General features: G+C 42.6%; 1 protein-coding gene across 3 annotated transcripts in view; it reads left to right on the top strand.

The window, feature by feature from the left end:
* Nucleotides 1-14,511, top strand: part of LOC308468751 (uncharacterized protein) — a 146,908-nt gene that overhangs the window by 87,088 nt on the left and 45,309 nt on the right. The window contains exon 1 of one of the 3 annotated variants that reach the window (XR_013981838.1): nucleotides 10,705-10,812. The exons of the other annotated variants lie outside the window; for them this stretch is intronic. The gene's annotated coding sequence lies outside the window, so the exon portion shown is untranslated. Of the gene's footprint in view, nucleotides 1-10,704; nucleotides 10,813-14,511 lie in introns of those variants that run through there. 3 annotated transcript variants of the gene reach the window in all.

Here is a 14,511-nt window from a genome sequence, read left to right as displayed (position 1 = left end):
CATACTGGTAAGAGTAGTAGCAGTGACTATAATATATTTGCCATGAACTGAATTTTTTGCTGGCTTGGGTTGCTGTTGTCTGTCTCATATGAGGACCTCTACCCCTGAGCATTGCTGTGATCGTTTGCTGGGAAGAAAAACAGCTTCCTAGACTTCACCACACTTTTCCTGAAGAAAACATATTTTGTTTGTCAGACCAGCTATAAAACCCAACCAGAGCAACACTTACTCTTTGGGATTGTTCTAGATCAGTGGTTCCCAATTAGCTAAGTATTGCAGACCTCCTGTTTTTCAAAAGCTCCCCCCCCCCACCTTTTGAAAATGTTGATATCTCTATTGTAGTTTTTGTGAATGGTGCCACCAATTGGTCCCACCAATTGGGAACTACTGCTCTAGATAATGTGGGAAATTTAGTGGTAGATGCCCATTCTATTTCTTTGGGATATGTGGACTTTTGGAGGGCATTTTATTGGGCACTAAATGTGCAGTGGAAAGTGTCGTTCACTGTCCTCTTCAGAAAATGTGCACACAATAGCTACAAGTTTTTTAAAAAAATGCTACTGGAATGGTTACCAAAATGTATTAAATAATTAACTAAAATATGTTTATGCACATGCCAGCTCCGATTGTAGTCCTTGGTAGTCTTATAGCAAATGAAAAATTGTCTAGACAATGTGGCCTAAAGGAGGTAAGACACATCTATTGAGACACCAGCACATCTATATGTGCCATGGGACATATTTGCTGATATATGATTCAGTAGCTAAAACTCTTACTAATGCAATAGGAAATGATTCCCTTCCACCGGCTATTGTTGAAACAGTTATGGACAATATATATCACTTTTAAAAACTCGTGTTCTTGTACATGTGAAGGCAATTTCCTAAAGAGTAGCAGCGGGGCTGGCCCAGGACATTTTGGCACCTGAAGTACAGTGGTACCTCGGGTTAAGAACTTAATTCATTCTGGAGGTCTGTTCTTAACCTGAAACTGTTCTTAACCTGAAGCACCACTTTAGCTAATGGGGCCTCCTGCGCTGCTGCTGTGCGATTTCTGTTCTCATCCTGAAGCAAAGTTCTTAACCAAAGGTACTATTTCTGGGTTAGCAGAGTCTGTAACCTGAAGCGTCTGTAACCCGAGGTACCACTATAAATGACAAAATGGTGTCTTCTCTGCCAGGAAAAAATGGGTGAGTAAAGATCTACATCAGGAGCAAGGGTGGGAGGAGACCGGCTGTACCTCCTATTTGCCAAGAAGCTACTGTAGTGTTGGCATGGGGGCATGCCAAAGAGAAGACAGATCTGGCCTCCAAGGAGCACTGTATTCCTTGAAGGCTGGATCTGCTGTCCCTGTGGATCCTGCCACCTGAGGCACTTGCCTCACCTTGCCTCATGGGTAGGATGGCCCTGAATATCCATATTCCCCCAATCAGGATATTTGTATGGATGGTGTTGGAAGAAACAAGTCAAACAGAAGGGATGAAAAGACAGAGCTGTAGAGTTAGCTGTCAGATTTTAGTAAGTTATGACTTCTTTGCAAGAATCTTTTAAGAACTCAAATGCAGCATTCTTTATCTTCTAACAAAAATATACAACTTGTCACTAAAAACCAACCTCCATACCAGAGGACAAACTCCTTAGTCCAAGTTGTGTCCCAAGTAAATCGGTGGCCATGCATAATAAAATCTAGAATTATTAAAAATACAGAAGAAAATCTTTGTTAAGAGAAGTCAGACTGGGTTCTGCAAAGTCCTTCCCCACTAATCTAGAATATTTTGATAGTTTCAATGGACTCTGTTGAAATGATCTGGTGGACCCTGTATACCTGAGCTTCCTGCTAAGATACAGGAAGTGCCCACCAGTGCGAGTCCTGATGCTCACCCCTCATCGCTATCCCCCATATCACTAACCATGTTTGGTTTTGCAGAAAAGGGAGGAAGCATAGTAAGATATCCTCAGATGCCTTGTTTATTCTTGGTTTATCCTGCCTTGCTTGCACAAAGCTTACATGGAAGCTCGACTATGTTCAGTCTTTACTGAGCATTCATTCTGATTTGTTTACAGGGCAGTTATACAGCAATGAGCATTCATCCTGCACTCATCTTTGTTTGCTTACAGGGTGTTTATATTTCTCCCTGTTAATCATTTGCTCACCCCACATCTTTTCAGTATATTTCACAATCACTTCCCTAACCACAAAAAGTCCAGGATTTTTGCAAAGTACATCTGTTCTACTAGGGCAAGAGAGCACTTTAATCTACCTTAGTTGCGCAAACCTAAAGTCCCTCCTACAAAATAGTAACAGCCTGGAGGCATCCTAGATACCTTGCCAATCATGTCCTTCATTACTGGAAATGTGTTTTCTGGAAATGTGGCTTGAATTTACAATGGGAACTATATATTCAAACATTTATAAAGGCATTGAAAAAGAAGAAGTGAGAAATCATATTGGAGAGCTGATGTGTGCACTCCTGAACAAAACGGAAAAGTTGTTAAAAAGACACAGAGTGCATTTTCGACTGAAACAGACTCCAAGCTTTGTTTGCTAAAATGTGTTTGTTAAGGCAGGACTCCAGTGGAACTCCAGTCCTTACACAAGACTAGTGCATGTATACTGCTGTGTAGCTGCATAACAAAGGGACTGAAGACTCATATAACAATTGCATAGAGAGCAGTGTGTGAGGAGGATTTAGTAGAGTTCATACTTTCATGTGGAATTCAAATCCAAGCTGAGGAAACACCCCCATTTCACTCACACGAGCACAGAACAGACATTCACTGCTGGCAATAATGTGGCTCCTTATTCATTTCTCATTCATTAGCTGTCATTTTGCTGTGCTCCCGTAACAAATGTCTAAATGGAAGCAGAGAAAAGAACTGCCACATAAGACAAACACTGCCTCTGTCACAAAAGTTCTCCTTGAAAAAAGAGACAGAGACATTCCAGTTGGAGCAGTTGTGCAGAAAAAAAGGGAGAGAGCCTCCATCCTCTGTGTGTGTTTTCTCTCCAGCAAATAAATATCTAATTTAAAAGAGATTGCGGCAATCTGAAATTTAGCTAGGTTTCAGAGAATGGATTAAAAGGAAATCTCAGGTAGGGCATCTGCTTCTGGGCCTCTGGACTGGTTTTGTGGCTTCTGATTAATTTCACAGCTCTGAAACAGTTTGATTCTCTCTTTTAGTCTCTCGAGGCTGTAGAGAAGAATAAGCAACAGGGAAACTGGTTCTTGACAAAGTGCTATGAAATGTATTGTTTAGTTTCTTTTTTAAAAAAAGAAAATGCAAGTGCTACAGAATTCTGTGGTGACCAATGTAAGATTTTGAGTTGATTAACTGCTGTGCCTTGGGCTATCTGGCAAACATTACAATATATTAGGATAGGTGGTAATTCGGTGGATATTTAATTTATGACTCTTTTTCTTAATTAAAATAAGAAAAGACATTCATTGTTAATAAAAAAAAAGTCTGAAAGACATTGCTTGCTGTTTATAACAATGAAACCAGACCAAAAACAATGCAGATTAAAACCCACATTTTGGATTTTATGTGAAAAGCCTCCTATTTATCTGAATCAGTATTCAGATTTCTAAATGCGTACATACACTCCTTAACTCTCTCTTGTCAGATTTTTTCTTAGAACTAGATCTAAAATCCTGCTTCTTAGAATAAAATGCTGAAATGAATGCAGATTTTAATTGCCTTTTTGTATATGTAGTAGGCTTTTATTTACTCGTTTTCAGCAACACAGGGTAAATAAGCTGATCAGATCACAAGGACATTTTGAGAGGCATCCCCAGAAGCATATAACTTCCTGCTTCTCTGTTTTTCCCTGAAATTTCAATTAGCTTTGGTTCTCCTTCCTACCTGTCCCCATGTGCCCTAAACGGCTGCGCAGTGTTGTTGTTGCACTGCTTACCAGCTGCTCTGTTCGTTCAAGAAACAGCTTAATTTCAATGCCATGTGGAATGAGTCTTTCCTACATTTATGTAATGTGCTTTCAGGGCACAACTTCAGCACTGAAAGGACAGGGCATATCTCCACACTTTGGGCTCATCCACACTTCCTTTTGTGGTGCTTTTCTAGGCACAGGTTCACACTTTAAAGCTCTCTGTCTGAGCACTTCTTTTTTATTTTTGCCCCAACACTTCCTCTGAAAAAAACCCACTCTTTACTGCTGAAAACAACTCCACAGAAAACCTGAATTGCTATTTGTTCCAATTCAGCACTAAAGAGTGGGTTTTTCTTGAAGAAAGCAATGGAGCAAAAGAAGGGGGGAGTGCTCAGACATGGGCCAGGAAAGTACAGACCTTTGCCTAGTATTTGTGGGGCAAAAGGTAAGTGTGGATGAGCCATTAAACTAGGATAATGGTTGTTCTCTTGCCCCCTGGGAAGCCTAGGAACTGTAGTTCTGTGATGGGGCCTAGAAATCTCTGATAAACTACAACAGACTCCAAGTGTCCCTATTTTCCAGGACAGTCCTGGATTTACAGAAGCTGCCCCAGTTTCTGATTTGACCCCAGAATGTCCCACTTTTCCTTAGGATGTCCCTATTTTCACTGGAGAAATGTTGCTGAGTGTGGAGTTATGCAACCCCTGAGTCAAGGAGATAAGTACAACCTTTAGAAGACATTTGAAGGCAGCCCTGTATAGGGAAGTTTTTAAAATGTTTTATTATGTTTTTATATATGTTGAAAGCCACCCAAAGTGGCTGGGGCAACTGAGTCAGGTGGGCTGGGTATAAATAATAAAAAATGTTGTTGTTGTTGTTGTTATGGAATAAAGGTAAAGGGACCCCTGACTGTTAGGTCCAGTCATGACCGACTCTGGGGTTGCGGCGCTCGTCTCACTTTACTGGCCGAGGGAGCCGGCGTACAGTTTCCGGGTCATGTGGCCAGCATGACTAAGCCGCATCTGGCAAACCAGAGCAGCGCACGGAAACGCCGTTTACCTTCCAACCAGAGCGGTAGCTATTTATCTACTTGCACTTGGCATGCTTTCGAACTGCTAAGTTGGCAGGTGTTATGGAATAGGACAGCCCTATTTTCATTGGATAAATTTTGGAGAGTATGCTACAACTCCCAGCCATAGCCCCTTCCTCTTTGCATTGCTACTCAGCAGCCAAAGTATATGCAAGAAGGCCATGCTGAGGGATGGAAATATTTCCACCTTGCTGCTACAGTGATCCCTTTGAAATGCTGTCATAGGCAGGGTAGCTTATTGGTCAGACTGGACCTAAGTAGCAGCTATAACAAGAAGATTTCACACTTGGCTGAACCACAATGTAAACTGAGTGGTACAAAGAGATCATCTAACATGATGATCAAATCTCTAAAGAGAGGTAATAGTTCCATGCCTGACATACTTCCTGTGGAGGACAGCTTCAACTGTCCTGTATGAAAAAGCTTGTAACTGTACTTTGTGGATGGCCATGGCTGATGACCTCTTACAGCCAGCAAGGTAAGGACTGAGTCCATTCTTGTTTTGCCTAAGCCCTTTTCCCATGTTCCTTCCATTCATATGCTGAATGTGTGGAGGGAGGGGGAGTAGAAATGTACCACTAGCAAAAGTGTGAAAGGGCCTTTTATGCACGTATAACGGTAGATTGTAGTGTCCTAATTATATACCGTAAGTAGAAATCCTGAATGTGTGTAGGAGCTTATTTGTGGGCAACTCCTTTCACACTTCCGTTGAACATGAAGTGATAAGGCAGGGCCAACAGAAAAAGCCCTGTTCCCCCTTCTGTCACTCAGTATCTATTGCAAGTCTTATGACAAAGCAGCCAACAGAAAAATTCCATGTATGGAATATTTGGGAAGATGTGTTTCTGATGTAGAGAAATGTGAAGGGGGAGAAAAGGAACAGTGTTATGTCAGTAGTGTGCAACTAGGATAAACCTCAGCCTGATTTCCTTTCCCGAATGCAAGTTTTTTCTTCAGAGAATCTTAGAAATCAGAACATTATTACTAATGATAGTTTCCATTTTCAGCCTGTAGGGAAGCAAACCCTCTTGTTCCACTTGCAGCCTACACATTGACGCAGCATGCCTTTCTTTTTCTTTCTTTTTTTTTTTAACAAAGAATCTAATTTTGAAGTGTCAAGCAGAAATAAAATTAGAAATCCTCAGCTGGTGTAAATCAGCAGCCAGTATAGCTTCATCCAATGACTAGCTTTAATCTCAACTTTTTTTTTTTTTACAAGGCTAGAAGTGTGACATAGTCATATATTCATGAAAACAGCATTTCTGACCTTAGCTCAGTAGTCCTCGTGGCAGCCAGCTGCTGCTGTGTGTGTTGCAAAAGCTATTGATTCTTGGTGGTGGTGGATGGTGCTCATTTGACCAGGAAGGGCGGAGTGCATGGCAGCTAACTAGGCAGAGCCAGGGGTAACATCAGGTGAAGTTAATGGCATTTGCTCTTACAACAAAACCATTCATAAAACAATTTCCCAGAAGGCAATTGTAGGCTGCATCAACAGAAGCATAGTGACCAGATCAAGGGAAGTACCATACCTTGGCCAGACCACACCTGGAATACTGTGCCCAGTTCTGGGCACTACAATTTAAAAAGGATATTGACAAGATGGAATGTGTGCAAAGGAGGGCAACCAAGACGACCAAGGGTCTGGAAACGAAGCCTTATGAGGAATGGTTGAAGGTGTTTGATATGTTTAGCCAGGAAAAGAGGAGAGTGTGAGGAGATATGATAGCCATCTTCAAATGTCTTATGAGCTGTCACATGGAAGATGGAGCAAGCTTGTCTTCTCCTGCTACTGAGAATAGGACCTGAACCAATGGCTTCAAGTTACAAGAAAGGGGGTTCCGATTAAACATCAGGAAGAACTTTCTGACAGTAACAGCTGTTTGACAGTGGAACGGACTCCCTCAGAAGGTGGTGGACTCTCCTTCCTTGGAGGTTTTAAAGCAGAGATTGGATGGACATCTGCCTTGGTTGCTTTAGTTGAAATTCCTGCATTGCGGGGAGTTGAACTAGGTGGCCCTCAGGGTTCCTTCCAACTCTTCAATTCTATTATTCTATTCTATGAGTAACTTGCCCAGGAAACTGAGTATAGACTCCAGTTGTGTGTACACTTATTTAGCAGTAAAACCCAATGAAGTCAGTAGAGTTTTCTTCCAAGTACACTTACATAGGATTGTGTTGCATATCCCATCATTACCTCACTCAGATGGCCAATAACAATAAAGGATAGAAGAGATCATTTCATCAGGTGCAGCTTGTACAACAAGCTACACCACAGCAGCGCTGGCTTGCACCCGCGACTGCAGCTACCTGGGGCCGCATACCAGGACGTGTGTGCATGCTCAGGGGCATGCTAACATCACTTGTGCAGGTAGTGCACTCATGCTTCTGCACTTTGTGGGTGTCCTGGCCCCCATTTAAAATGTGGGGGCTAGGGCATTCATGGCCCCAGGGAGTTGGTGCTCCTACAACACATTCCATAGGTTCCCTATTCTACACAACCATTTTAGTTAATACCTGACCTATTTTTGCATCTAGCCACCCCATTTTTCTCCCACACCCTTAAATTCAATTCTTGTATTCATCTGCCCCACGCTGACTACAGTCTTAATGCATGCTTACATGGGAATAAGCCACACTGAATTCAGTAGGACTTACTTCTGAGTAGATGTACATAACATGCTTAAGTCCCAACAACATCAGTGGAACTAAAGCTGCAGTCTTACACACACTTGGAAGCATCCCAGTGAACACAGAAGGACTTTGATCTGACTACGCATACGTGGGATGTCGCCACATATTTCAAGGTCTTGATTTCAGTGTAATTTAAACACACCTAACTTTCAGTCTGCTTCCCCCAGTGATTATATTGCATGGTATCCAAACCCAAGAACTATTTTCTTGTAGAGACCACAACCCATTCAGAGATGAAAGAACAATACTCCCACCAAAGGTATAGAAGGATCATCCTTTTGAGCCAAACACAAATGGCATTTTTGCCTGAAATCCAAAACAAAAATACTAGAATATATTAAGGAAGTAGCTTTGCTTTAAGACTCAAATTCCACCAAGAGGCAGATCCATCTACAAAGAAATTCAGCAAAAACATTGCTATAAAAATCTGCTGGCCTACGCTTACCCTTGCGTACATGTGCCCACCTAAGCAAAATAGTTTTCACTTAAGTATGTGAAAAGGTAAGGCTTAGATTAACCTTTTTTGAGGGAAGGATTTCCCTAGCTGAGGTGCAACTGCTGAGAAAAATACAATAAGATGGGTCTCACAGGGACCTTTTTGCAAAGGACAGGAGGATTCAAATGAGAAGAAAGCACTCCTGGAGGTACATTATTAGACTATGGCCATTGCTAGCTTTAGAGAGAACAACTTCACATTCTGCATTGGGGGGGGGGGGCAATGCCACAGCAGCAATACAGGAAACAGTTTAGAATGCCATCATAGCTTACACCTCTGCTTTCCAAAAGTACATTTTACTTTCAGCCATGTATTTTCACTTTTCTCAAGAAACTGATGTAGCTGCTATGGATATGTTTAAATTAATTCCTTTGACAACAGGGTCATTCTGTAGTGACCAATGTACAGTGGTGCCTCGCAAGACGAAAAGAATCCGTTCCGCAAGTCTCTTAGTCTTGCGGATTTTTTCGTCTTGCGAAGCAAGCCCATTAGAGGTTTAGCGGCTTAGCGCTACAGTATTAGCGGCTTAGCCGGCTTAAAGATCAGCTGATAAGCGGCTTAACGATCAGCTGATAAGCGGCTTAGCATCAGCTGTTAAGCGGCTTAAAGATCAGCTGATAAGCGGCTTAGCATCAGCTGTTAAGCGGCTTAAAGATCAGCTGATAAGCGGCTTAGCCATCAGCTGATAAGCGGTTTAGTGGCTTGGGAAAAAGGAAAAAACCCCCGCAGGAACTCGCAAGACATTTTCGTCTTGCGAAGCAAGCACATAGGAAATTCGTTTTGCGAAGCACCTCCAAAACGGAAAACCCTTTCGTCTAGCGGGTTTTCCGTCTTGCGAGGCATTCGTCTTGCGGGGCACCACTGTAACTTTTGTAAGCTTCTTTACATAATGTTTCATGTTTTAGCTAATATTATTTAACTCCAGTTAGCATTAAACTATTTGTTAGATAGGGACGCGGGTGGCGCTGTGGGTTAAACCTCAGAGCCTAGGACTTGCCTATCTGAAGGTCGGTGGTTCAAATCCCCGTGACGGAGTGAGCTCCCGTTGCTCGGTCCCTGCTCCTGCCAACCTAGCAGTTCGAAAGCAGGTCAAAGTGCAAGTAGATAAATAGGTACCGCTCTGGCGGGAAGGTAAACGGCGTTTCCGTGCGCTGCTCTGGTTTGCCAGAAGCAGCTTAGTCATGCTGGCCACATGACCCGGAAGCTGTACGCCGGCTCCCTCGGCCAGTAAAGCGAGATGAGCGCTGCAACCCCAGAGTCGGCCACGACTGGACCTAACGGTCAGGGGTCCCTTTACCTTTACCTATTTGTTAGGTACCTTGATCTTCCATACAAAAATAATCAAGAAGTATGTCACTAGTAGTTTAAATGCCTTCTTGTTAACTGTTTTTTAAAAGCTGTGACACAGGTAACAGTTTTTCAGCCTCAAAAATTTATCTGTAGCCTTGTAGATAAGTGCTTTCTCTAAAACTATGAATCACACCACCCCAACCCACCCCACATTTATGGCAATATAGAGAAATAGCTAATGTTTCATAGGCAAGTGTCAAATGTATGGTAATGATTATTAGAAAATGGAGATAAAAGGTTATATGGCAAATGACCCATGACCAATGTAATGTGACCAATGTAACATGTGACAGTTCATTGATAGAGGCCACTTTGGGCAAAGCATGGCCACCCACCCTACACTTGATGTCATGAATCTAAGGGCAGGCCTTGACCAAAAGGCTGGGAATTGGCCAAAGTTGTTTTGTGAAGCTTCCAAAGCACCTGAAGACCAGTTGGTTTTCAGGAGCACAAAGCAGGGACCCAGGGCTAAGCAGGATTGCTTCACGTCAGCCAATATGAAGGGAGAGCAACCGTGCTGAGTTTAGGCATGCTTGAGAGAGCTGCCTGCAGCACTAAGCACCACCAGGAGAGGGGGCAATCCTTTCTTTCTTTGCCTGCCTGTTGAGGACATCTGTAGTTGGTAAATTCATTGTGACTGCACAGGCCTTCTTTTCTTCTGCAAGATTTAGTGGGAAATGCCGTTAAGTGGCCAGATGGGGTTGCTGCTCCCCCCTCCCCATACATGCACATACCCCTCTGGCCATAGCTGTATGATCTGCAACTTCTTTGTCTTTAATTCTTATTTTAAAACTTTTTTCCCTTGGAAGGATTTTAAGAATTGCATATGCAGCCCCCTGCTCTGTTGGAGCGATATCAAAAAGTCTCTGTAAGCACAATATGGCTTGAAAATACTCTCCAAAGTAAAAGATCCCAGCACTGCCAAAGGGTTTCCACCCACTCCTTCAGGCATGAAAATACTCCCGTGTTTCATGTTGGAAAGCCATGCCTCATTTTTGTGGAAATAGAGAAGGCACTATGGGTACTGTTACATTTAGATTGGTATTGTGTTCAGTGCTGTATGAAATGCAGAAATGCCATGGGGATGACATCACAGGTGTTCCTGTGATGAGTACTTCCCCCTGTTTAAGTTTAGGATGGTTCCCCACACAGATGGCTCATCAAATTGCGGAGTTTCCATGTTCCTGATGTGGAGAATCTCTTGGAAGAAGTTGTATGCTAATTAAGGCCAGGAGCAAAACTAGTTCAGTATTATTGACACTGCCTGACAGCTGTCAGGAGCCAGAGTCAGGAGTAGGTAAGTAAAACACCTACTGTTCGTGAACTCTTTATTTAAAGCAACCAAAACAGCCCAGTCCTAGTGGTCACAGCAACCCTTCCCACTAAGTATTTCCCCAGTGAGGCAGTTGCAAGGACTGAAGGTCCTAGCATTCCCACCGGTCTCTAAAGGTCCTCCCCAGTTCCTTTCCCAGCAGCCCAAGGCTCCATCACCTTGTATCTCATTGGTCCACCCTGTTCTTTTCTGTGCATGTTCTGAGAGACCAGGGGGGAGAGGAGTTGTTCACAGCAGGGGGGACACCCCCCCCCGATCCTTCAGCAGCCTGCATTATTGCATCATCTTGGCCCCTATCGTCTCCAGCCTCCTCTTCTGCCTCTGATCCTTGACTGCTGTCTGCCACAACCTCTTCCTGCTTACTAAACCCTGTTGCTCCTTCAGCTTCCGACACCGCCTCTTCCCAGTCCTCTCCCTCTTCTCCCTCTGGCTTCTCTTTGTTGCCCCACCACCACTCCCTAGGCTCTGTGCCATATTCCTCTAGGGGTTTCCCAGATGGTTCCTTCCCACCACTCCTCTGCATCCAGCCAGTCCATGATAGCAGCTTGGGGAAGAAATTCAATTTGGAGTGTATTTTAATGGAAACCTGTCTATTTTGCACTTCTTGAACCAATACGAAAACCGAAGTAACAGCTATCCTTCAAAATTTACACTTCTCCGAATTTTGTGATGTGATTCTCCGCCCAAACAATATGCACCAAAATTGTTGTATTAAGGGAAAGTGTTCAAAATAAATGCATTTATCAGTGGAAATAACATAAAAATGCATTATATTAAGAAAGATTCCTTGCAAAACATGTATATACAGTGGTACCTCAGGTCTCGAAGCTACAAACATGAGTCTGACCAAACTGCGGGAGGTAGTGGAAGATAGGAGTGCCTGGCGTGCTCTGGTCCATGGGGTCACGAAGAGTCGGACACGACTAAACGACTAAACAACAACAACAATCTCAGGTTAAGAACTTAATTCATTCAGGAGGTCCGTTCTTAACCTGAAACTGTTCTTAACCTGAAGCACTACTTTAGCTAATGGGGCCTCCCGCTGCCGCCACTCCGCCGGAGCACGATTTCTGTTCTCATCCTGAAGCAAAGTTTCTTAACCCAAGGTACTATTTTTGGGTTAGCGGAGTCTGTAACCAGAAGCGTATGTAACCCGAGGTACCACTGTATTAGTTAAAACTGTATTCAAAAGTATGTGTCAATAGAAATTTGCACTGATCAGGATTTTCTTTAAAATGCAAATTGTTATGGTTAGAAAATGAGAAAATGAAATTTGTCCATCCCTATCTGGAGGTGCTAGGGATTGGACCAGAAATCTCTCACATATGCTCTTCCAATTAGCTGTTGCCCTTTCCCTGATTAAAAAATTGAAATTCCATTTCTTCTCTGGATGCTATTTCAACATATTTTTGAAAGAAAATAAAGGAAGAGCCAACATTTGTTTGTCCTTTACTGAGAAACAGATGCAGAAAATGACAAAGGATGCTGATAAAAATAATTAAGATCTGCTGGTTCTATCAACCTGTAGTAGAACATTCCATCTCTCTCTCTCTCTCTCTCTCTCTCTCTCTCTCTCTCTTGATATTGTTTAGTCTCCCATCGTTTCTCAGCCATGTGGTGCTCTTGGATTTGTTTCAGTGGTGGCAATTTCACACTGAGGAAATGTTCACCAACTGGTGGCACAACTTCAACTCCCCCCCCCCAAATTTGGAACCAGCAGCTGCCATTCATGCTTTCCATGACCTTGAGGCTGTGACTGCTGAGACACGCTCTGTACATTGCTATCCTTAATGGCTGTTTGGAGACAGCAGCCAGTGCAGAATGTGTCCACCTGTCTCCTTATGGGACTGGATTGCTAGGAGTGCATTATACCAATGCTGGCTGCCAATAGCTTTCCAGTTGTAACTGCTAATGCTATGGCTCTTCATACCTGAAAGACAGCTCAGCTCCCTTGGGTCCAATTCAGATATTTTAAGATCGACTAAAATCACCCTCTTGACAATACTATCTGTGCTTCATACTCAGAGGTGAAGAAGGGAGATGTTCTACCGTGGTGTTTCTCTTGAAGGTTTACTAAATCCCGAGCAGTTTTTATAAGCACCAGAAGATTTTATCTTACTTGTTTATATTGGGGTGGGCATTTGATGACCAGGGATGTTCAGGTATTGGATCCTTTATCTTAATTATATTTTAGAATTGTGAATCTGCTTTCAAGCTGTGAAATGCAATAAATATTTGGAACCATTTTCATTATGCATGAAAGTTGGGGGGGGAGCCCAAATTGCACCAAATTATGCAAGTTAAAGAAATTATTTAGGTCACTGACTGCAGGAATTGTCATGGAAAGCAGAACAACTTATTGCAAGGACTGGAATTTCAAGCCTTGTACATGGAGGGACTTGTGAGGCTACAGTTAGGAGCTGCCAGAATCTATATGTAGCTTCTGTATGGTAACGCATTACACTGCACCCTGCACCAACTGGTCCTGGGCCTGAATACAATAAAAAAATAAAAATATACATAAACATATATCACACACTCTATAAAGCATCCTTAAGATACGCAAGTTCAGCAGACGGCAAACAACTTCAAACTGAGTGACTCATTATAGTGACTCTTCCTAGCCCCCTCCAAAGTCTTGGGCAAAAAGGTACATCTTCACCTACCAATTTTCCATTCTGTGCACATGACCAAACCAGTATAAACATCGTTGAGACAGAAGTGTGAACATGCTGGGAATGTGGTCTTGGAAGGGCACATGTTTGTTTGAGACTCTGTCCTGCCATGTGATGCCCAAAATCTTCCTGATATGCTATTATTTCCATTTTTGCAGACTCCTGTTGGGCTGAAGGTGAGAGTGAGTTTAGGGTTGATGTGAGAGTTCAACCTCATGTTCAAACTTCATACCTCAGTAAGCTGTTTGGTGGGGAGAATAAGAATGGACAGAAATCTCATTCTCAACAGCTGGTTAGGGGATAGTTAAAATAATGGACTGGCAGTTTAAATTTATTCATAGTCAGAAGCTGCTAATGTGCTGTGTGTGTCTTTAAATGAGCAAAACCTTTTTTAAAATATAAAAATCTCAAGTGTATTTGCCTTCTGATGTAATCAAACTTTTTTTTAAATCTCCTTTGTATCTACAAGAGAGGGAGAGGCTGCCAGGTTTTCTTCCAGCCAAATCACAGCAGATTTAATGTGTGTTTCTTTTGCATATTTGTCACTTTACCATCTTGGAGAGGGGTTATGTGGAGTATATTTTTACTGCCTAGGCAAACATTCATGCTGTTCAAGTGAATGTGTTTTCCTTCAAATTCCGTATCTCCAAACTGGTGCACAAATACTACCTACACTGCTTTTCTTTGCAAATGGCAAGGTTGCTGGTTATTGTTGATTGCTGGTTATTCACGATGAGCAGGAAAAGTAGAATCTGAGCTCCTATTAATTTATCAGCACAAGTGGTGTTGATGGGGATATCCATTCCCCTAAAGCTTCCAAATGTGAATATGAAGCTGTTTCCCTACTTCTTGTCTCACCCCACTACTTGTGCACAATGCAGCTATTAAAAACATAAGAGGACCCTGCTGGATTAGCCAGTGGCTCATCTAGTCCAGGATCCTGTTCTTACTGTGGCCACTCAGGTGTCTTTTGGAAACCCTCAAGCTC

This window comes from Podarcis pityusensis (assembly GCF_964106645.2).
Source record: "Podarcis pityusensis genome assembly, chromosome: Z".
Taxonomy (NCBI): domain Eukaryota; kingdom Metazoa; phylum Chordata; class Lepidosauria; order Squamata; family Lacertidae; genus Podarcis; species Podarcis pityusensis.
This window is presented reverse-complemented; position numbering and strand designations above follow the sequence as displayed.